Genomic DNA, 24,460 nt, shown 5'->3' with positions numbered 1-24,460 from the left:
TCAGAAAACTGGGCATGACACTTCCAGAGGACCCTGCTATACCACTCCTGTGCATATACCCAGAGGATTCTCCAGCATGCAATAAGGACACATACTCTACTATGTTCATAGCAGCCTTATTTATAATAGCCAAAATCTGGAAAGAACCCAGATGTCCCTCAATGGAGGAATGGATACAGAAAATGTGATATATTTATACAATGGAATACTACTCAGCAATTAAAAACAATGAATTCATTAAATTTGTAGGCAAATGGTTGGAACTGGAAAATATCATCCTAAGTGAGGTAACCCAATCACAAAAGAATACACATGCAATACAATCACTGATAAGTGCATATTAATTAGCCCAGAAGCTCTGAATACTCAAGACACAATTAACATATCAAATGATTCCCAAGAAGAAGGAAGGAGGGGGCCCTGGTCCTGGAAAGGCTTGATCCAGCATTGTAGGGGAGTACCAGGACAGAGAAATAGGAGGGGGTGGTTGGGGAATGGATGGAGAGAAGAGGGCTTATGGGACATTTGGGGAGGGGGGAACCGGGAAAGGGGAAATCATTTGGAATGTAAACAAAGAATATAGAAAAAAAGAAAAAGAAAATGTGGAAAAAAATTTAATTAATTACATGTGTGCATGTATGTACATGTGTACATATGCAAACTTGTGGGTACATGCATGCAAAGTACTAGTGTGGAGATTTTAAAACAATTTTCAAGTAACAGTTCTCCCCTTCCACTATGGGTTCTGTGGATAGAACTCACATTATAAGGCTTATCAGTGTCTTAGTGTTCTATAGTTGTTAAGAGATGCCATGAATAAGGAAACACTTTTTTTTAAGCATTTAAGTTAGCTGTAGTGGTATAAGCCTTTAATCTCAACACCTGGGAGACAAAGGCAGGAAAATCTGAGTTCAAGGCCAGCCTGGTCTACAGAGTGAACTGGAGCTACACAGAGAAATCCTATTTCAAAAAACACTACTGGAGGATTTGCTTACAGTTTTAGAAAGTTAGTTCATGATCATCATGATGGGAAGCAGACAGAGATGGTATTGGGGCAGTGGCTGAAAGCTCACATTCATCCTGATCTGCAGGCAACAGTAGAAAGACATAGGGCCTTACATGGGCTTTTGTTTGATAGTAAACAGCTAACAGAAGTGCTTGCCCTTTTTCACTCCACTCAAAGCCCATTCTTAGGAATATGCCTCCTCTGACAAAGCTACACCTACTCAAACAAAGCCAGATCTCATAGTCAAAGACACACCTTTCCAAACCAATCCACTAATTCTATGTTGGCAAATCTCACTTGAACCACCACATGTACTTTTACCTGCAGAATCATTGAGCTATCTTCTAACAACATTTCTTAAAAGTTCTACAATACTGAAAAAATTTAGAATCTTTCTGAGCCACTTTTTATGTGCAAACTTTCAATAAAAATATCTAATTAACCAAGTAATTTTGAAGAATAACTCTGTGTAATGTTCTTAGGAAGTAACAGTTATTCAAAAAGAAAAAAAAAAAAAGAAGTGTCCTATTCCTGAAATTCAGCTCATTTAGTGGAATAAAGTTTTTACAAATGAATATAATTATTTAATCTTAATCATTTCCTTGTTCAAAACATCTTTAATGATCAACAAATAAGGCTTAACAATTCAGAGTTCTCTCCATTGTGTTTCAAAGGGTTGTTTTTTTTTTTTTGCAGCCTTCTTATTGTTGACATGCATACATTATCCTCATTCTCATATTCTGTAAGCACATCCAGAATTTGCTTCTCTTAACATCTTTGCTCATGTTAAAGTTTCCATGGTTCTCATCATCATCATCCTAATCCTCTTGCTCTTTCTCCTCCTCCTCCCCAACCCCTCCTTGTCTTCCTCCTCCTTCTTTTTCTTCATGCTGGGAATAGACCCCGAGGACCTCATGCATTTTGAACACATATTCTACCATTGAGCACACCTCAAGTCCCATCTCTTTTTTTACCATTATTTCTTTCTTCCATAGATGAAAGGCTTCTTGTTGAAAACCTACTCATTCTTTAAGACATTTCAGTTGTCACATGGCCCTAGAGCAGCATAGATATTTTCTCTTTTCCTTTGTAAATGCAATTTATCCTCCCTGAATTCCATTATTGACAGAGTAACAATCTAGCACTTTAACACTTTAACAATCTAGCACAACTGAATTATTTTCTATGGCTCCTAGGTAGATCAGTTCCCTGATTGTGATAGTGTTTACATTTGTTAAACTGTAGCTTTGTCTGTAGGGAGTTGTGAATGAAAATATTTCTTGGATAATATTTCTTGGATCAGATCATTCTCCTGCTACAAAAGGGATAGTAAACAGCTGATAGAGGTGCTTGCCCTTTTCCACTCCAAGACAACACATTTGTTATTCAGGCAACATTTCAATAACCAGAGACACTAATTCTAGCTGTAGCCAGAATTATTGCTTGCACGAATAAATTTATGTCTGAGACATTTACAACTGAACTGAAAGGGTGATGCATTGCTAGGAATAACAGCTTGTTGCCATAGCAGCTATTGTTTGGTGTAATACATAGAGAGGATTTTAGAGCATGAATCTGTTCATCAGGTTGTGGGAAAAAATTAATCATTTTGATATTCTGCCTTTTGTGTTTTGTAAAATTCTTGACCTGTGATCAGTTTCATTTTCAGCAGCAAAGTTATTTAGTAAAGTAAATCACAGCTGCTGGTAAGTTTGTGTGAAGTTTTGGAAATTAATAATACATTTCTAAATTTTATTCTACTGAATTTATAAAAGGCTGTTAAGTAAATACATGAATACAATCTACTCAGCCTGGATAATGGGGTACCTCTATGTACATATACCAGGCTAACCACTTTGTATTGGATAACCAATTGAAGGGCTCATCTCTGGGGAAGATCATTTCTCCTAGTCTCAGTATTCCTAGTAGTCAATAGTTCTTTGTCTAGAATTGAGACACCATGACCTTTTGTTTTTTTCTACGGTAGTGTGTTCATTGGTGCCCTCATTATTCAGATCTCATTTAGGCAGCTATGATGGTGAGGCTCATGATAGAAGAATATTTTTTCTTATTTTCTTTCCATTGTAGCAATTGTCAAGCACACTTGTACAGACAAGACTTCCTTTGAAATTGATTATTGAGTCTATGTTTGTACTGGTAGGAGATTGTTTTATGTGAGTGGAATTATTAGGCACATTCTAAATTTTTTTAATTATATGATAAGCATCATTCATAAAATTCAAAATTCTAAATATTACAAAATCTAAAACTTTCTTGAATGCCAACATGATGCTACAAGTAGAGAATTTCTCATGTAAGTTCATGTGACAAGTTAGTCAAAATGTAGGATAACTAAGTATGTAAAATTTCAGCATATGCATATATTTAACACATGATTTTCATGTTATATTTGTCTCCTATGTCTAAGATACCTCTTAGACATAGGAGACAAATATAATAAAAATCAATAGGTAAAGATTTGTGACTTTGGTTTTCAGGTCAATGCTTAATCCAATTAATTTAGTTTAATTTACCAGATAAAGAAACTTTTAATTCAGTGATACCTGACCACTGTACATGCAGCTAGCTGGGTCCAGAGCAGCAGATACCTCTTAAAATATTGAAAATATAAATGAAAGGAAAGAATTTTGGCTTGAAGTATTTTGGTTAAGAAATATTCATTGGTATAGGTTGGTATCATCTATGAGTGATTTATAATTATGTTATATTATATATAACTATATATAAAATAATTATATTGTATTATTTATAATTATAATTATTTAACAGCAACCATCTTGTAGACTTTGAGCTACTACTCTGTGAGTAAAATTAAAAAATCAAATAGCCCCTTCCTATTTAATACAGATGTTAGTTAGTTGTATTTGCTTATAGGCAGTTTTGTGGTAAAGATTTGTGACTTTGGTTTTCAGGTCAATGCTTAATCCAATTAATTTAGTTTAATTTACCAGATAAAGAAACTTTTAATTCAGTGATACCTGACCACTGTACATGCAGCTAGCTGGGTCCAGAGCAGAATCTCCTTAATGTACACAAGTAGTGTGAATTGGTCCTTAAACTTTCTGTACCCCCTTCCAAAGTACCTCCTTAGCTCTGAGGTGAGGGATTTGATGGAAACATCTTACTTAGAGCTGATTGTTTCTCTCTCACTCCCTCTCCCTACCTCCCTCTCCCTCTCTCTCTCTCTCTCTCTCTCTCTCTCTCTCTCTCTCTGTGTGTGTGTGTGTGTGTGTATGTGTGTGTGTGTGTGCCTAGGTGTGTGCCTATGTGTGTAATGTCTGGCTGTGAGTCTCTGTATTTGTTTTGGTCTGCTGCAGGAGGAAGTGTCTTTGATCATGGCCTAGCATGACACTGATCTATGAGTACAGCAGAATAGTATAACAGAATATCATTAGGAGTCAATTTATCACCACTTTAAAAAAAAATTAAGACCAATAGTATTTGATTTTACCATAGTTTCCTGGGCTATCTAGTCTCTGGTTATTGGTCACCCAAGGAGTGTTGAATATGGGTGCCCTCTCAAAAGGTTGGGATTAAGTCAAATCAGATATTGGTTGGTTATTCCTACAAGCTTTGTGCCACCATTGCCCTAGCATATTTTGTAGGAAAAACAGCATTGTAGATCAATGAGTTTGCAGCTGGGTTGGTGTATACATTTCCCTTTTGGTAGCCTGCAGAGTACCTTCCCATACAAAAGACACTGGAATATACAGGTGAATGTTCTATGTAAGTATCAGCTCTACGTTTCCATATTTAATGAGTTGTGTGGGTGTTGTCTTGAGCAATGTAGCCTTCGTGTCAGTTTGTGGAAAATATCCTATTATCTTGGGAACAGTCTGGGTTGTTTTGGTATTTCTCCGATACTCCTTTGGCCAACGACTCAATTGATTGTAATCCAGTCATGGTACTGGAAGCTTTGTTTGGTGACAACAGATGGCCAGTTGGGACTCATCTCTCATTATTTAGCTACTTCATTAGGATTACCTTCATATATTTTAGAAAATTTCCATTGCACTAGGTTTCCATACCACCCCTTCAATGTTCCTCAATTCATTTGCCTGAAAATGTTATGATGTCATTATTTTTAACAACATAATAATAGTCCATCAAGTAAATGTAACATATTCCCTTTATCCATTCTGCTGTTGAAGTAAATCTAGGTTGTTTCTAATATTTGACTTTTGTGATTACAGCAGCAATAGACATGGTTGAACAAGTGTCTTTTTGGTAGGATAAAGCATTCTTTGTGTACATGTCCAAGAGTGGGATAGCAGGATCCTTGAGGTAGATCGAGTTTCATCTTTCTGAGGAAATGCCACACTGATTTTCATAGTGGCTATACTAGCTTGCACTTTGACCAGCAATAAATGAGTGTTCCCCTTAGTCCATATCCTCAATAATCTTTTCCCGTGACAATGAGTTCAAGGCTATTCTCCACTTTTTCTTCTATCATTTTCTGTGTATCTAGTTTTATGTTGAAGTCTTTTAGCTATTTGGAGTTGAGTTTTTAATAATTCATTAAAGGAATGATTTTTTTTTTAAATTGTTTGGTATAGTTTGCTTATTCAAATAATCGACTTTCTAAACAGAATACCATAAACATAGACACTAAGTTGAATTGATAAATGGGTCCTTATGAAACTGAAAAGGCTTCTATAAGACAAAGAAAACTGTGAATTAGACAGAGCAGCTGCTTATAGAATGGGATTTTTTTTTTTACCAGTTATGCATCTTATAGAGGATTGAAATGTAAAGAAATCAAGGAACTAGGTATCCCAAACCCAAATAATCCCATTTAAAATTTGGAATACAGATCTAAAAAGATAACTTTTAACAGAAGAAACTCAAGTGGCTGAGAAACATTTAAAGAAATAGTCACCATAGTCACCAGGGAAATGAAAATTAGAAATACTATGAGATTCCATCTTATACCTGTCAGAATGGCTAAGATTAATAACATAAGTGATTAGCACTAGTGAGAATGACAGATGGATCTCTGTTATCAAGGCCAGCTTGGTCTAGTTAGTGAGTTCCACTACAGCCAGAGCTATATTGTGTGGTCCTGTCTTGAAAACAAAGCAAAAACAAAAACAGAAAATTTAGTCATTTTTCTTGAACTTGAACTGAGAGACATTTAATCTCTAGGAAGAATTGGAAGCCAAGAAACACACCAATAGCCAAGTCAAGGACTTTAATCTTGAGAAGTAAGCATGCTTATGCTTATTCACACACTTGGTATTTGTATTTCAACTCTAGCCATGAAATTTATACATGGTAGTCAGAGGTTTATAAAACCATAGATAGGAACCTCAGTGTGTATATACCTTGAGTACCAAACTGTGTGTTGGTCATCAGCTAAGTTTTTGGAGAACACCATAAACTATGAAGCATGGGAAATTTTCAGCAGTCTTAGGAGAATGTATCAAAAATACACATTGATTTTATTTTATATGACCGTAAACACAGTGACATGTACATTCTGATGTTTTGAAATAGTAGTAATTCAAGTGGGAGAAGATGTGTATGAGAGACAACTTCTAGGACCAGAAAACTATTGCAAGAAGAACAGGATATGAATTAGCAATGGAAATATTTCTGGATGAAAGTAAAAACTCAAAGGAATTGAGGTTGAAGGAAAAAATATTTCTTAGGCATCATGTTCAATGCTTGATGTTCAAGGTTAAACCTCTGCTCTTCTCTGTGAAGCTATTACCATAGAACAAGGTTTAATGGTCTTCAAACTGAAGTTATGGAATTAAAGTAATTTTTCCCCCAAAGTCACCTGACTTTCAGGTGAAGAAATCAGAACTGACCCATATTTTTCTACCATGAAGTACTATAGTGATTCCTAATGGCAGATTGCTTTTCCAATAGAACAGTGCATCTCCAAACTCTCTTCAGAGAAACTTTTTAAAGTAGGTAACAATTAATTCAGAGACCCCCTAGTAGGTCACCATGGAGTGAATAAAATACTATGGAGTGTTCAGCCCTAAAAGAAGTGTATATACCATACATTTCCCTTCAAGGATCAGGGAACTTCATGAAAGAGAGGCAGAAAAATTGTAAAACCCAGAGGTGGAGGATGGCTTTAAGAAAACAGTGTTTTCTGAATGCAATAATTTCACATATGAACTCACAGCTATTTTGACAGCATGCATAGGAATTATGCAAACTCAAGCTAGACATTAGTCCAGCGCGGAGTAGAGGAAATTAGCACAAAATTCCATGACTAATTGAAAAGCTATTGACATTTGATCACTGATGATGGGAGTGCGAGGAAGAAAGAGGGAGGGAGGGAGGAGGAAGTCATCTTTCTTTAATGATGTGATCCCAGGTAGGTAGACCATACTATAGGGCAGGCCCCATCCCAAAAGTAGTTGGGCAACATAAGCTGAACTCAAGGTGTGGGAGGAGGGCAAAAACTCAAAATTGAGTGAGTATAGAGCTGAAGGTAAACAGGTAAATATAAGAGGATTTGGGGTTATAAGCAAAATAAATTGTATAAGATGAGATAAAACTCAAATGAAGACTTATGAAGTTGGTCTGAATAAGTGTGGACCTATGGTGTTGGATGCTTTAATCAAGATTAAGAATGAAATTAATTCTATATTTACCTTCTGGAGATCATGTAGAGCAGGGATCTATGGCTCTTCTGCCATAAACATCAATGAAGGCAACACTATGGCATTCAGTGCAGGACTGACAAATCCATTGAGCCCTATCAGAAGAAGAAGAGGAGGAGGGAAGGAGGGAGGGAGGGAAGAAAGACAAGGACAAGGACAGAAGAAAAGAGTCCCAGGAGGGCAAAAGAATAGTATCTGCAGTCCATTGAGGACCAGAAGAAGCTCAATGTATTGGGTGAATGCATCTTGTGTGCCTGCTTCATCACTAGCTGCCCCAACTACTATTGGAACAGAGACAAGTACCTTGGACCTGCAGTTCTCATGTAGGCCTGTTGCTGGATGATGAATTCCACAGAGGAATGCCTGGCCAAGCTGCATTGCCTCTACTGCTGCCACACCAACGTACTGTACACGAACTTGCCCCAAGGGTCTGATTCCAGAAAAAGTGATTGCCGAAATCAAGAAGATAGTGATGACCTACAAGGAGAAAAAGGCATTGACTTATTAACCCTTTTCATATGGAATGTGGCTGTCAGCTTTAACGTGAATCCCTTAAAGCACCTGGATTCTCCAAGAATAATAAACATTTTAAGAAATTAAAAAAAAATGGAGGTAAAAGATAAATTCCTGAAAGATGGCATCACTCTTCAGTGAGTGAGACCCTTCAGTTACCAATATGACCTAATTTACTAAGAAATTGGGAGTTAAGTCATTATGGATAAACTTGAAAATTACATATGTAAAGTGGAACTGAATTATAGATTCAAAATTAGAGACTGGATTGTCCTTTAATTAGACGGTAGCTGGAGACTGCATTTCTTCTTTTCTGTCTGGATCTCTCACTTGGTGGTACTCCTAACAGGAAGCTACCTGTGAAGTTTCTAATGGGAGAAATCCCCAAGCTGAGCTAGGCTAGGTTCACACTGGGCTGGCTTCAGAGGCAAGAAAATCCTACTCCCTTTGCTTTTCAACTACAGACATAGCCTGGCCAAGTGACTTAGATTCCAAAGGATGCCAGTAATTGTGGGTTTTAGTCACAGAGGATAAAGATAAGAGGAGAGACAGGCTGGTTTTTCCACAATTAAATGCTGCCTCTCAGGTTCCTCTGTCGTTAAGAGTCTGAGGGTCAGGAACCTCCAGTCATATTATTTTCCCCCTGGCTGCCTGTTCTCATCTGTAATGCCATCCAAGGGGATTAAGAATAGGTGAGTTGGAAAGACAAACATGTTCTGGTCTGTTTTCCCTTCCAAGTCCTGTCTGTGTAGCAGATGAGATCCCTTCTAATCAGTGGCATAAAAGTTCTTTTAGGAACTTTGTTCCCTCTCTGTCTGTTGCTAGCTGCACAGATACAGTATGAGTGTGTGAAATCCAGTTTTTGTCCTTTTATGATCTTGACAATGTTTTTGTTAGTTTGTTGTTTGTTTTCAAGTATTTGAAGCTCTGGTGTTTGGTATTTATTAACTGTTACTCATATTAATCAGATTCCAGTTTTTATCCCTTATCACTCTATTGCAATTGTAAGTGCCCTGAGAATTGGAATGGCTTTATAGTTATTTAGTTTTGTCCCAGTTCCTTAAGTAGGGAAGGAAATTAGAAAGCTGATAATGTTTTTGTCTTCATGAAACATTAGAACAAGAAAGTACTTCATTAATCATATGATCCAAAGTCAAAATTTATTGAGAAAATACCATATGTAAAGTGACTTAACTGGAGTTGAACTATGGATAGAGGCTTTCCTAGTGCAAGGAACAGGTTTTCTAATTTTCCTAATGTGCTACACAGTGACATAATAAAAAATAGCTTGTGCTTTGGAGCCTGGCAAAATTGGACTTATATTGTATGCCCTTCCCACCATAAGAGGCCTAATTTTCATTTTGAGATTATAAATTAATTATTCTGTTTGATCTCTGTATGGATGAATATGTTTAAATATTCAGTAAGAATTAAAAGAGTGTGAGTTTGAAAGAATTGTCTCCTTTCTTTTCAAACAATATACTACCCTTATAAGAAAACATGTTTCTGACAGCTCTTCAATTCAATATCAGAAGCTGTGCCTTATTGTTATTGATAAGAACTTAAGGAAGGAGAGCTGAGTAATAAGAATGATGAAACAAGAATCAACATATACTAGAAACAGAGATTAGTTCCACCTATAGGAAATACCTTCTCATTTTCTTACCACCCTCTGCATAAGGGAGTTGAGGTTGATCTAAAACATTAACACACCATTTACCTCCCTTGCTCAGAAGTGAGCAAGAAGCTGAGTATGTGAAGTGGTTAAGACAATGAACAAGACACTGAACTCACTTCATTCAAAAGTCATATGAACACAATTGATTGTGAACAATGGAAAGGGAGAGAAGCACAGGATTCTAGAAGGAGTGCTTAGTAGAACTCTGCTCAACATGGTTGAGAAGTATGGAGGTCTGCACAGAGCAACCACACATACATAGAGGAGTGCTGACATCACCTGCAAGACAAGAAAGAACTATTCCTGGAGTGCAGAGCAGAAGGGCAGATCTACTTATCATTCTTGGTAGCTTTTAATTAGGGAGTAGTAACTGACATCTTTGGGACTCCACCAGTAGTCACATTTGTGTTCTGTTCTTTTCTCTCACTTGAACAGCCACATCTCCTCCTTTCTTTGCAATGTTATTAATCTGTCCATCTCCAGGAAACCTGGACAGCAGCAGAATATTCTGTTGCCATCAGAGTTCAGCTTAGGGAATGTTTGGCTGAATGATCAAGAGGGCATAGCCTTATCTGCAAAGAGAACTCTGAATCCTTAGTGCAATAATTTTCCACATTCACAGTACAAAGCAAATTCTCTGTGTGAGTAAAACTGGCTTGGCTCCAGCAATAACACAGCTGTTGAAACAGCTTAGTCACCGGGGCAATGGAGACAGTGTGGCAAGAGAATGCTGGGGTGCATAAGCTGACATTTAGCTGGCTAGCAGGGGCTCTGAGAGCCAGAACAGATCTGTGGGAGAGCTATGGAGAGACTGCTCCCCGCCCACAAGCATCCCCTTGTTTCTTTTGAAGCTGAGCCATAATCCCCTCCCTGGGCAGAGTGCCTAAGGATGAAAACTGAACACATTTTATGACTGATAGGAGAGAAAGAACTGATCCTATCTTTCTAGACACCTGGTTTCTCTCTCTCCTTATAATGGCCTTTTTGTTTGTTTGTTTGTTTGTTTGTTTTGTTTTGTTTCTTGTTTTTTAAAATGCTCCAGGCTAGTTAGAATGAAATGTGAAATTTAGTTAGTTGTTGGTGTGTATGGGGGCGGGGGATGTTATCCTGAACTTATAAAAAAAAACTCAAGTAGCTCTTTAGTTTTGACTGTTCAGGTAATACACTAGAAAATCAGAAAGGAAAGCTTCAACTCTTCTGACTGGTGTTTCCTAGATCCCTATAGCAAGTGCATCTGCTAGAGCTTTCTCCTGAAATTCGGTGGACAGATCTAATAAAATACTTTGCTGGTCACATAGGAATTTGGGAAAGCCTAATGAATTGCTGTAGAGCTACCCTGCTGTTCTTTCAGCCTTTGCACAGCTGACCTTCATGTTTTTTCTTTATCCTGGGCTCTTTTTGCACTGTTTGTTTTGGAAGTTGTTGAGTTAAATTAGCCATCTCTTTCCTTTCCTGGTTACAGTATGAGAATGCAGCTGTCAGTCTGTGAACACTGCCATTGTCTATTTTTAGATTCAGTGTGAATAAAGCTCTCCTCTCTAATTGCACAGAGAGAGAGAGAGAGAGAGAGAGAGAGAGAGAGAGAGAGAGAGAGAGAGAGAGAGAGAGAGGCTGATTTTCACAAGCACCAAATCAGCTATTATGAGTTATCCTGGGGAGAAAGCAAAGGGCAGCCACTGTCTTTCCATTCCTCAGTTGTCAGGTGTGTTTTCTCTCGGGCATGAATGTTGATTATTGTCAAATAAGAATAAGTGTGATCACATTTGTTTTCCAGTGTTTTAACATTTGCCAGCTTGGATGGTTCTGTTTTCTCTGGCTTTGTTATGAAAAAAATTACTCTAATTGAGTTCAAATTATTTTCTTTAGGTGTTTTCTGACTGTCCAATCACATCAATCATAAACAAACTGAGAACTATAAAATACAATGGGCTGTAGTTTTCTCTATATAGTTTTCTAACCTATGTGCCTTAATCCAGTCTGCTTTTTATGTAGCTGCTAGAAGTGTTTCATTAAGTAGAATACCATGGTATTCATTATAACTTGAACCCTTAGCCATCAGACTCTTCCTGCTGCTAAGCCCTGTATTCTTTCTAGTTCTTCTTGTATTTCCTTCATATTGAATTAATTTCTTTCTCTAATCATTCAGTGTTTTTAGTGTTTATATGAATTTTTAGATGTACAGCTTCCTTAACCTGCAGTTGCTTCTAACCCATTGTGTCTTGAACTGTTATCCTGTAGTTAGTAGGTAGATAACACTTTGGATGAGCTTATTCTGGAAGTCACCTCTTCTGTGTTTCATTCTTTAACCCAGGGCTCTTAAACACTTTGATCTACCTGTATACATATGTTTGCTTATATTGCAGTGCCTAATTTTCCCAACTTAGTGTGATCAATGATTTTGCCTTATGCATTTTTATCCCCAGTACTGCTTATGGAAACCAGTAGATGCTTAGAAATATTTGGTTGAGTAAAAAGTTCTTTGGGATGGTACATCTAGCACTCAAATTTCAGATGAATATTAGTCCCATATCAGTGGCAGTTTTGTGAATGGTTGTAGTTTTTGTGTCATCATGGGATTACCAAAGACAGGCTTGAATACATTGTCAGGCCTTGCTATACCTAGAAGAACGCTGCATAATTTTTCTTTTCTGAAATCTCTTAGAAGAATCATCATCTATTGTCTTACTCCTGAGGCTGGGAGCCATGATGAAGACCATTTTATTGTTTTAGACATAAAACCTTATAACAGCATTAGGTCAAAGAAGTTGTTGGTTTGTAGACTCTATAATTACATTTTTCCTTTAACCCCACTGGCACTTTCTTTTTTTTTTTTTTTTTCACTTTAAGCATAAAATTTTAATGTCTCTCCTTTGAGGCAGGTGAAGTCACCTTTGACAATGCCCCAAAGGTTGCCTGGAACTGTTGTACACTAGGATATGGTCTGATATTGTGCTGGCTTAGGATACAAAAAGGCACACACAAAGTTGAGGCTTAGACTCCCCTGGGCTGGAGTTGTAGAGAGGGGGAGTGGGGAGTGGTTTGGAGACATGGGAAGCAGATGGGTTTGAGTTCTTGGTGACAGAGGTAGTTGGTCATGGGTAGACCATGAAGTGCAGAAGACAGTGCAAACTCTCAGGCTGGGTGGCAGCTGCTGTGGTGACCGTCATCTGCCCCTACTGGCACTTTCTAGCAGAACATTATCCCCATATTATTATCCAGAAAAGAAGAGGGGAAAATAATAACTTTCCTTAGAAGTCACTCTTACTGCCTGGCACAGAAAACAGGTATACTGTGCTTTGGTGTGTAACTGGGAACTAGATTCATTACTTATTTTAGAGCTGTGATAAAAAACAAAACAAAACAAAAAAACAGACAAAGACAACTTATTGAACCACAAGCATAAAGTAGAAAGAGAAAACTGTGACTGGTATGTGGCTTTTAAACCTCAAAGCCTGTGCCCAGTGACATACTTCCTTCAGAGAGGATAGACCTCCTTAATCTACCCAAATATTTCCACTAACTGCCTCCAAGTATTCAAACATCTAAGATAGCATTTTAATTCAAAGAATCACCAGAATTATGGGCCAAATTAGAGGGACAGCCTTTTTGTAAGGTATGCACATGTGTACTGATGTTAATGTATGCATACATGTATATAGAGGTAGGATTTGGGACAGGAAAGTAGGCAATAGACAGGGGAGAAAGTAATGTTACTAAAATAGAGCAACCTATACAGTTGGTGTATAGGATGTGATAGAGTGACAGGAACATTTGGTGAAGGCTTGGCAAGATGTCTCAGTGGATTAAAACACTTGTCACACAGGACTAAGAATCTGATTTCAGTCCCAAGAATTCACTTGAGGATGGAAAGAGAGAACTGACTTCATGAAGTTGTCATCTGATTTCTATATATGTGCACCCTATATGTTGTTCCCATAGAGTCCTGTTGACCCAGAACTGTATGTTTTATCTCACTTAAATATTTGTAAATGTAATTCTTTTGCACACATACTAGAAGCTCCTGAATGTCAGAGTCTACCTCAGTCCTGCTAACAGTTATAGTACCATGTCTTAACATAGAGATTTTTGGGACATATGGGGAGGGGGGAAACCGGGAAAGGGGATATGCACCCTTCTGCATTATACATATACAATAGTAAGTAAAATTTATAAAGGAATATTTGATGTAAGATGCTATTCATTATTTTGGTAAATATTTACTGAATATCTCTATGTTTTTTGGGTTTTTTGTTTTTAGTTTTAAAAAAGTATTTGTTCTATAAATTTATTAATATGTTTCCTAGAAAAATCCCAAAGCTGGATCCCAGTATCTTTTTTTTTCTATATTCTTTGTTTACATTCCAAATGTTTTCCCCTTTCCCGGTTTCCCCCCTCCCCATATGTCCCAAAAATCTCTATGTTAAGACATGGTACTATAACTGTTAGCAGGACTGAGGTAGACTCTGACATTCAGGAGCTTCTAGTATGTGTGCAAAAAAATTACATATACAAATATTTAAGTGAGATAAAACATACAGTTCTGGGTCAACAGGACTCTATGGGAACAACATATAGGAAACTGTGCTTAGCTTTGAATGGCTAAGAAAACATGGGTGAATAAGAAGGCATTAGTTTGATATGAGCAGAGATGTTAAACCATATCTCCAGTACTTGGCAGTTAACTGTCTATATGGGGTTTCCTTCTAAAAAATTGTGTGCTAGTGAGATGAGTGTAGTATGCTCAAATGACAGCATTGAAATAGCATTCTACATATTCTAAATTTCAGTCAAGTATTTGGCATGCATTGACTTCTTTATTTCTTATGACCTTATTTCTCTTCTTCTCATCTGTCTCCAGAGTTGACCTCCTTTTATTCGCCAAGGTTGGAGAGGAAGGAACAGCCTGGGTGGAAGAAGAGAAGGGCCCATAGGATAGGCACCTGGGATGCTAAAGAGGAGCCAGATGATAGCCTACTATGCCATTTATAGCATTTCGAATTTAGACTAAAGACAATATAAAGACACTGCAAACAGGTTTTATTTTGTTTTGTTTTCAGACAATGTCTCATTACATAGTTCCAGCTGGCCTAGAACTTGCTATATAGACCATGCTGTTCTCAAACTCACAGAGATCTGCCTGCTGCAGCCTCTCAACATATTTTAGAAACTACCTTTCTAGCTGAAGAGTGAAAAATTATCTCAACTAGGTAGTAGCATCATGAGATATGAGTTGAAAAGAGGAGTAAGTTTGAAAGATCTGAATCCGAAAAAAATTGATGAAGTGAGTTGTTTGTTTTCCCCACAAGCTATGGCACTTCAGATTCATTAATCTATAAACAGCTGATACTCCACTGTTTCCAGTGTGCAGCCTTAATGTATTAGCTGCCTTGACTGCAATTAAAATATATATATATCTTTTCTGAAAGCCTATTTTCAGCCAGGAGATAATGCATCAGATTATACAAACTAAAATACTTCTCCACAATGCAAATGTCTGACAGAATGGAGAAAGATGAGAGAGATGTATAGGGAGCAAACTATTGGCTTGTTTGTTAAATAATCATGCTCATTCATTTGTATAACAATTCATCCAACCCTTCAGGGCATCTTAATAACACAGGCAGGGCCAAATTTGTAATTAGCCAAGTCCAGTTTGGCAGACATTCCATGGCTATAAGATAGAGTTGGTTTTGCTATTTTCTTAATTGAAAGCATCAGGAAAATACCAGTCAGGTCAGGGAGTTTTTGATTGGAGAAGGAATGCTAGCACAACTTGTGCCTGGCACAACTTGTGTGGAAGTACACATGAGGATTGTGAAAGCTTTTTAGTATTTTTCTCCCCAGGGTAAGGTCCCAAGCAAATCAAGGTTTTTCTGTGAAACTATAAAAGCTTTTGACACCATATAATAATTCTTCATTTTATTTTTTTAAGATTATTTTATTTTATGTATGTGAATACACTGTTGCTGTCTTCAGACATACCAGAAGAGGGCAACGAATCCCATTACAGATGGTTGTGAGCCACCATGTGGTGGCTAGGAATTGAACTCAGGACCTCTGGAAAGGCAGTCAGTGCTCTTAAACACTGAGCAATCTCTCCAGCCCAATAATTCTTTGTTTCTTCTAATTTTACTCGCCTTCTCCCTTTATTTTTACTGACTTGGTCAGTAGTATGGCCTAACTCTCCTGGAGCTGGGAGAAAAAAATCATATTTTTATGTATATGCTATATGTATGTCAAATAAACAAGATTTGTGAAGGCAGGCCTTTTTTTAGGTTTTTATGTTTTCTAGGTGGAAAGTTAAACTTTATTCAAAATTTGCCAGCAAGTAGACTGAAGATAGGATAGACACTAGCACAAGTGCACACCCAACTTTTGTCTTTGTATGATCTGGCTGTCTAGTACTAGTTTTAAACAGTGAAGCATAAATGAGAAGCATTTGAATGACTTTATTTCATCACTTTTGCTCATTTCACCCACACACAGGACACAAGCTCTTGTCAGTCATCTGTTTTTGGTTGCTGGAGTATATTTAGCCTCTTTCTAGCTCTTTGTAACCCACTTCCACCCATTGACACCTCACCTCTGACTTTAATTTGCTTAGCATGGCAGGGCAGTATGACTAAAATAAAGCCCCTCAAGGACATTATAGTCCATGTTTCCTAGTGTGGAAGGACTATAGTGTGTGAGATCTTTTTGTGTGTGATGAGACCCACAGACTATATCTTCTTTTACAGAATCCTGTAAATTTCTTCATATAAGTGACACTCCTTAACATGATGGAAGTAGTAATTTTAACAAACCATAGTCCTGTGTATATTCTGAAATCAAATTTTCACTAACCCAAATATGTCTCCAAAACTGTTTGAGAAACATGAAATTTTCACAGCTCAATAGAATGATGGGCTTCCACACTCAAAGGCCAGTACAGAATGGAAAGGCTGTGGACTTCAGATCTAAACACAGTTTATGCTAATATCATATGCCCTTATTCCATGGAATTTATAAGGCTAGGGTCTTTATTTTATAGGTAGCTTTTCTTCATATCATATATAACCTTACTCATCCTGCCCTACTTCCCAGGGAGTTCAAATAAAGTATGTAGTCTTAATTTTGTGTACAAGGTGTCAGGAGTATTTCAGGAGCCATGAGACCAGTGTTTTATTATATGCAACACAGTCATTAAAGCTGAATGAGATTTCCTACTCTATTGAAAAGCAGAAGTCCAGTAGCAAGCAACACAGCTTTACTGACATCTTCTGCCCAGTACTCTCCTGTTTTAGAGTTTTGTGTTCCATGTTTGGAACAGATTTGGAATGAATCTCCATATTTTTTCAGCTGTCAGTATATTGAATGAAAGGTAGATATGAGAATTTTACTTCCCTCAGTAAAATGACAGAAATTGCTATCCTTGATGTTTTAGGCACTGTTCTAAGATTTTCATGACTTGACTAGTTTAGTGTTCATAAACTCCTAAAAGATGAGCTCTATTATTACAGGAGAGGAACCCCAAGCATCTAACCTAGGAATAGTATTTGGTTCAGTGAGAGAACCAAAGAGTTACTGGAACAAACACTCATCCTGTATTTCTGAACTTCACAAATACCAAAGAAAAATAGCAAAATGCTAAGGTTACAAACCAGGACACATTAGCCATTGGAGTATTTTGAGATCTTGGGCTTTTTGAGTTCTTCATACATAGGAAAAATAGTGCCTTGTCCTCAACTACACAGGCAGTAAGTAGATAATGGGCAAAATTAAGACATAACAGGCTATAAGTACAGTAAGCAGTTAGAGCATTTTGAACTTGACCTGTTAGCAAGAGGAAAAGAAATGAAAGGATGATATGGTGGCCAGCATGAAAAAACGTGGTATATCTCATGCGCTATTAGTAGGCCTGCACTGAGATTTTGAGCAAGGGTGTTTTTAGTAGCCATGTTGCTGAATTTTAAAACAACATTGAAAAGTATTTCTCTCAATATTTCAAAAGATCAGCAGCTCCCTTATCACATGTTAATGTGTGTCCATGTTCTTTCTTCTGGAAATTTCCCCAAAACATATGACTAGTGAATGGCAAAGGTGAGTCTTCAACTTCCACATGAATCACCCCAAGACACCCAGGCAGCCAAATTAAGCATATTTTATCAAAAAAGGTACTCAACTCTGACCAAACTTTTTTAAAAACAAAAGCAAAAACAAACTTAATTTCTGGTTTTTCTCTTTAAAAAAAAAAAAAGACAGTCTGGGAAAATGGTTTAGTATTACTTCACACTGGCTATTGAAGGAAAACAGCCTCATTCCCCACCCACACTTCTCTGTCTTTACTACATATTCAGTGACAGATAGAACCATAAGAACTGGTATCTCCAGGCTTCCAACTTGATGCTCTTTGGCTCACACTGCCATTCTCAAGTTCTTTACAGAAAAGGTATTGTCTTGGTTCAACATATTTTGACCCCATGCTTGGATTAGAGGGTTTCAGAGATGATTGTTAGCTATCCATGCTCCTGCTGGGAACACATTAGGAAGCTTTGATCAGAGTTGAGTAGATCTTCCATGAAGCATACTTAATTTTCCTGCGGGGTGTTTTTCTAATTCTAATGTTTTATTTAATAGAAGTAGTAGGGACAGCAGGACCAGGGCTGATTCATATGGAAGTTATATTCTGTGACTGACTTGAGCATTTTCTATCAAATTAGACAATTTTCTTTGAGTGATACAAATCAAATGATAGTCTTTAGAAATTTCTGGGTATAATAATAAAACATACAACATGGTGTTTTAAGATGCACATAGCAAATAGTGAAGCAAGTTAATTATTGCTATTACTCTTGCAGCAAAGCCACAAAAGAAATGGGTAACATATGATGAAAGTATTCCTTCCTTCTCATTCCTGGTGATTTCCTTTTAAGACAACTTTAGAATTGTTATCTTCCTCATGTTAATATCAACTAATATAGTTTTATGCAAAGTTATTTAATATCTGGCTCAGTTTACTTATTAATAAAAAGGATATATCAATGTCTACATATTAGAGTTGATAGAAAATTAAATTAGATCATTTAAATAAGCCTCAGGTTATTTTTAATTAAAGTAGAGTAATTGTACACTGATATAGTATGTAAATTTTGTATTACTTTTCCTTTTAGCATGCTCAGCAGGTTAGAAGAACTGATGAAACTGGGGCCAGACCAGGGGTTATGCCTGTTTGGTCTTTCTCTCTGCCAGAGATATCTGCTCAGTAGACCTACTGATGCTTTTTGTGGGACCTAAGGAAGAAATATCCCTGAAGACATACCTACTATATAAGTATTTCACAGTAACATATCTTACCAATAAACTGTTCAGTTAAATATTTCCCATTTCTGATTGCCACAGATTTACTCATAATGAACTGGAATACCAGTTTTGAATTTGGGATTCTTCGACTTATAGGCCAATATATGACTGATTAGGAAGCCCTTTTACCCCCTTTTCATCTCTTATCCATGATTCTACTCACAGAGAGGAGCCTCGTTGCTTGTGCAAACAACACTTCAAACTCTGAGCTCTAGTTCTTTCAGTATCTTTCTGTAAACAACCTTTTGGCCATTCTTTTTCTTTTTTTTTTTTTTTTTTTTTTTTTTTGGTATGAATGGGGAACAGCAAGAATAAGACAGCTCTTCATGGGTTATCCATAACAAGTACAAAAGTAAGAAGAGGCTCCTTGGTGGGTCTCTATTATTTCTTTTTTTCTCTCTCTCTCTTTCTTTTTTTTGGAAATTCTTTTTTTTTAATTTTTTTATTTATTGAAAAGGAAAGTAAAGGGAAATAAATTTCTCTTTTTTTGGAAATTCTTTTTTTTAATTTTTTTAATTATTGAAAAGGGACGTAAAAGAGTAAAGTGGTAGACATGTAAAACATTGCTAAATTAATTGAAATATGGGATAGAAACATTTTATGATAGAATTGAAGATTTACGTGGAAAATATTTCTGATAAAATTGTAGAAAAATGTAGAAAAACATGTTAGAATTGAAGATTATCATGGGAAAAATTTTATATAGCTATACCAATGATAGGTATAAAAGCATTCTTAAGTTGATTGAAAGTGGAATTATAAACATTTTCTGATAAACTTGAAGATTTACATGGAAAATATTTCTGATAAAATTGAAGAAATATATAGAAAAACATGTTAAAATTAAAGATTATCATGGAAATTATATAGATAAAATGATAGGCATAAAGATAATTCTAAGTTGATTGAAGGTGGAATTATAAACATTTTCAGATAACATTTAAGATTTACATGGAAAATATTTCTGGTAAAATTCAAGAAATAGACAAACACGTTAAAATTGACTTTCATGGAAATTTTTACATATAAAATGGTAGATATAAAAACTCTTTCTAAATTAATTGAAGGTGGAATTAGAAACATTTGTGATAAAATCAAAGATTTACATTGAAAACATTTCTGATAAAATAGAGGAAGTATATAGAAAGACATTAAAATTGAAGATTATCATGAAAAATAATGCAGATAAAATGGTAGACAAGCTGGGTGGTGGTGGCACACACCTTTAATCCCAGCACTTGGGAGGTAGAGGCAGACGGATTTCTGAGTTCAAGGCCCACCTGGTCTATAGTGTGAGTTCCAGGACAACCAGGACTATACAGAGAAACCCTGTCTCAGAAAAAAAAAAAAGGTAGACAAAAAACATTAATAAATTAATTAAAAGAGGAATTATAAACATTTTCTGATAAAATTGAAGATTTACATGAGAAATATTTCATTAGTCAATGTCTTTTTATTGGGGAGTTGAGTCCATTGTTGTTAAGATATATTAGGGAATAGTGATTGTTGTTTCCTGTTATTTTTTATGTTATTTTTATGTTTCTGTGAGTATCTTCTTTTGGGTTTGTTGGAAGAAGATTATTCTTGCTTTTTCTAGGGTGTAGTTTCTTTCCTTGTGTTGGCATTTTCCATCAATTATCCTTTGTAGGGCTGGATTTGTAGACAGATATTGTGTAAGTTTGGTTTTATCATGGAATTTCTTGGTTTCTCCATCTATGATGATTGAGAGTTTTGTTGGGTATAGTCGTCTGGGCTGGCATTTGTGTTCTCTTAGGGTCTGTATGAGATCTGTCCAGGATTTTCTAGCTTTCATCATCTCTGGTGAGAAGTCTGGTGTGATTCTGATAGGTCTGCCTTTCTAAGTTACTTGCCCTTTTTCCCTTACTGCTTTTAATATTTTCTTTATTTAGTGAATTTGGTGTTTTGATTATTATGTGCCGGGAGGTCTTTCTGTTCTGGTCCAGTCTGTTTGGAGTTCTGAAGGCTTCTTGTATGTTCATGGGCATCTCTTTCTCTAGGTTAGGGAAGTTTTCTCCTACAATTTTGTTTAAGATATTTACTGGGCCTTTAAGATGTAAATCCTCGCTCTCTTCTATACCTATAATCCTTAGGTTAGGGAAGTTTTCTTCTACTTGCCCTTTTTCCCTTACTGCTTTTAATATTTTCTTTATTTAGTGAATTTGGTGTTTTGATTATTGTGATTCTTCTTTAACAGCTTTTGACTGTTTACCCATGATCTCCTGTATTTCCTTTTTTGTTTGTTTGTTTGTTTTTAATTTTTTATTTATTTTCTATATTCTTTGTTAACATTCTAGAAGCCTTCCCCTTTCCCAGTCCCCCACCCCATATGTTCCATAAGTCCTTTTCTCTCCATCCATTCTCCTGCCTTACCCCTCCCTTTTCTCTGTCCTGGTACTCCTCTACAATGCTGGATCAAGCCTTTCCAGGATTAGGGCCCTCTTCTCATTTCTTCATGGAAATCATTTGATAGGCTAATTGTATCTTCAGTATTCAGAGCTTCAGGGCTAATTAATATCCACTTATCAATGATTGCATTCCATGTGTATTCTTTTGTGATTGAGTTACCTCGCTTAGGATGATATTTTCCAGTTCCATTCATTTCCCTAAAAAATTCATGAATTCATTGTTTTTAATTGCTGAATAGTACTCCATTGTGCATATATACCACATTTTCTGTATCCACTCCTCCATTGAGGGATATCTGGGTTCTTTCCAGCTTCTGGCTATTATAAATAAAGCTGCTATGAACATAGTGGAGTATGTGTCCTTATTGCATGCTGGGGAATCCTCTGGGTTTATGCCCAGGAGAGGTATAGCAGGGTCCTCCGGAAGAGTCATACCCAGTTTTCTTAGGAACCGCCAAACTGATTTCCATAGTGGTTGTACCATCTTACAGCCCCTCCAGCAGTGGAGGAGTGTTCCTCTTTCTCCACATCCTTGCCAACACCTGCTGTCTCCTGAGTTTTTAACCTTAGTCATACTGACTGGTGTGAGGTGAAATCTCAGGGTTGTTTTGATCTGCATTTCCCTAATGGCTAATGATATTGCGCATTTCTTAAGGTGCTTCTCAGCCATCTGAATTTCTTCATGTGAAAATTCTTTGTTTAGGTCTGTACCCCATTTTTGATAGGGTTATTTGGTTCCCTGGGGTCTAACTTCTTGAGTTCTTTGTATATATTGGATATTAGACCTCTATTGGATGTAGGGTTGGTGAAGATCTTTTCCCAATTTGTTGGTTGCCGTTTTGTCCTTTTGACGGTGTCCTTTGCCTTACAGAAACTTTGTAATTTTATGAGATCCCATTTGTCAATTCTTGGTCTTAGAGCATAAGCTATTGGTGTTCTGTTCAGGAACTTTTCCCCTGTCCCTATGTCCTCAAGGGATTTCCCCAGTTTCTTTTCTATTAGTTTCAGTGTGTCTGGTTTTATGTGGAGGTCCTTGATCCACTTGGAGTTGAGCTTAGCACAAGGAGATATGAATGGATCAATTCGCATTCTCCTGCATGCTGACCTCCAGTTGAGCCAGCACCATTTGTTGAAAAGGCTATTTTTTTCCCACTGGATGTTTTTAGTTCCTTTGTCGAAGATCAAGTGACCATAGGTGTGTGGATTCATTTCTGGGTCTTCAATTCTATTTCATTGGTCCACTTGCCTGTCCCTGTGCCAATACCATGCAGTTTTTAACCCTATTGCTCTGTAGTATTGCTTGAAATCAGGGATACTAATACCCCCAGAAGTTCTTTTACTGTTGAGAATAGTTTTAGCTATCCTGGGTTTTTTGTTATTCCAGATAAATTTGAGAATTGTTTTTTCCAACTCTGTGAAGAACTGAGTTGGGATTTTGATGGAGATTGCGTTGAATCTGTAGATTGCTTTTGGCAAGATGGCCATTTTAACTATATTAATCCTGCCAATCCACGAGCATGGAAGATTTTTCCATTTTCTGAGGTCTTCTTCGATTTCCTTCTTCAGATACCTGAAGTTCTTGTCGTATAGATCTTTCACTTGTTTGGTTAGAGTCACACCAAGATACTTTATATTGTTTGTGGCTATTGTGGAAGGTATCATTTCCATAACTTCTTTCTCAGCCTGCTTATCCTTTGAGTATAGGAAGGCAACTGATTTGCTTGAGTTGATTTTATAACCAGCCACTTTGCTGAAGTTGTTTATCAGCTGTAGGAGTTCTCTGGTGGAGGTTTTTGGGTCACTTAAGTAGACTATCATGTCATCTGCAAATAGTGATAATTTGACTTCTTCCTTTCCAATTTGTATCCCCTTGACCTCCTTATGTTGTCTAATTGCTCTAGCTAGGACTTCAAGTACTATATTGAAAAGATATGGAGAGAGAGGGCAACCTTGTCTAGTCCCTGATTTTAGTGAGATTGCTTCAAGTTCCTCTCCATTTAGTTTGATGTTGGCTACCGGTTTGCTGTATATTGCTTTCATCATGTTTAGGTATGGGCCTTGAATTCCTGTTCTTTCCAAGGCTTTTAGCATGAAAGGATGCTGAATTTTGTCAAATGCCTTTTCAGCATCTAATGAAATGATCATATGGTTTTTTTCTTTGAGTTTGTTTATGTAGTGGATTGCATTGATGGATTTCTGTATATTGAACCATCCCTGCATCCCTGGGATGAAGCCCACTTGATCATGGTGGATAATTGTTTTGATGTGTTCTTGGATTCGGTTGGCAGGAATTTTATTGAGTATTTTTGCATCGATATTCATAAGGGAAATTGCCCTGAAGTTCTCTTTCTTTGTTGGATCTTGAAACAGAAGGAACACTACCCAACTCGTTCTACGAAGCCACATTTACACTGATCTCCTGTATTTCTTTAAAGGATTTTTTTTGTTTCCTCTTTAAGGGCTTTTACCTGTTGACTGATGTTCTCCTGTATTTCTTTAAGGGAGTTATATAAGTCTTTCTTGAAGCCCTCTATCAGTATCGTGAGATATGATTTCAAATCCAACTCTTGCTTTTCTTGTATTTTGGGGTATTTAGGACTTGCTGTGGTGGGAGAACTGGGTTCTGTTGTTGCCATGTGGCCTTCCTTTCTATTGGTAGGGTTCTTGTGCTTGCCTTTCACCTTCTGGTTATCTCTGGTGCTAGTTGGTATTGTTGTCTCTGGCTGGAGTTTGTTCCTCCTGTGGGCCTGTAAGCCTGTGTCCTTACTCCTCTTGAGTTCAAATGTGAAAGCACTGCTGGGAAATCTCTCTCCTGGCGGGCTATGCACAGAAAACTGTAGAGGTTCCTCGCTCC

The 24,460-nt window shown here is 36.9% G+C and overlaps 1 protein-coding gene and 1 pseudogene across 2 annotated transcripts in view; both read left to right on the top strand.

Annotated features, from left to right (window-relative positions):
- Nucleotides 1-24,460, top strand: part of Wls (Wnt ligand secretion mediator) — a 119,038-nt gene that overhangs the window by 39,903 nt on the left and 54,675 nt on the right. The gene's annotated exons all lie outside the window — the stretch shown is intronic.
- LOC127682046 (succinate dehydrogenase [ubiquinone] iron-sulfur subunit, mitochondrial-like) lies at nt 3,293-8,158 on the top strand (annotated as a pseudogene).

Source organism: Apodemus sylvaticus, chromosome 4, assembly GCF_947179515.1.
Source record: "Apodemus sylvaticus chromosome 4, mApoSyl1.1, whole genome shotgun sequence".
NCBI lineage: Eukaryota > Metazoa > Chordata > Mammalia > Rodentia > Muridae > Apodemus > Apodemus sylvaticus.
This window is presented reverse-complemented; position numbering and strand designations above follow the sequence as displayed.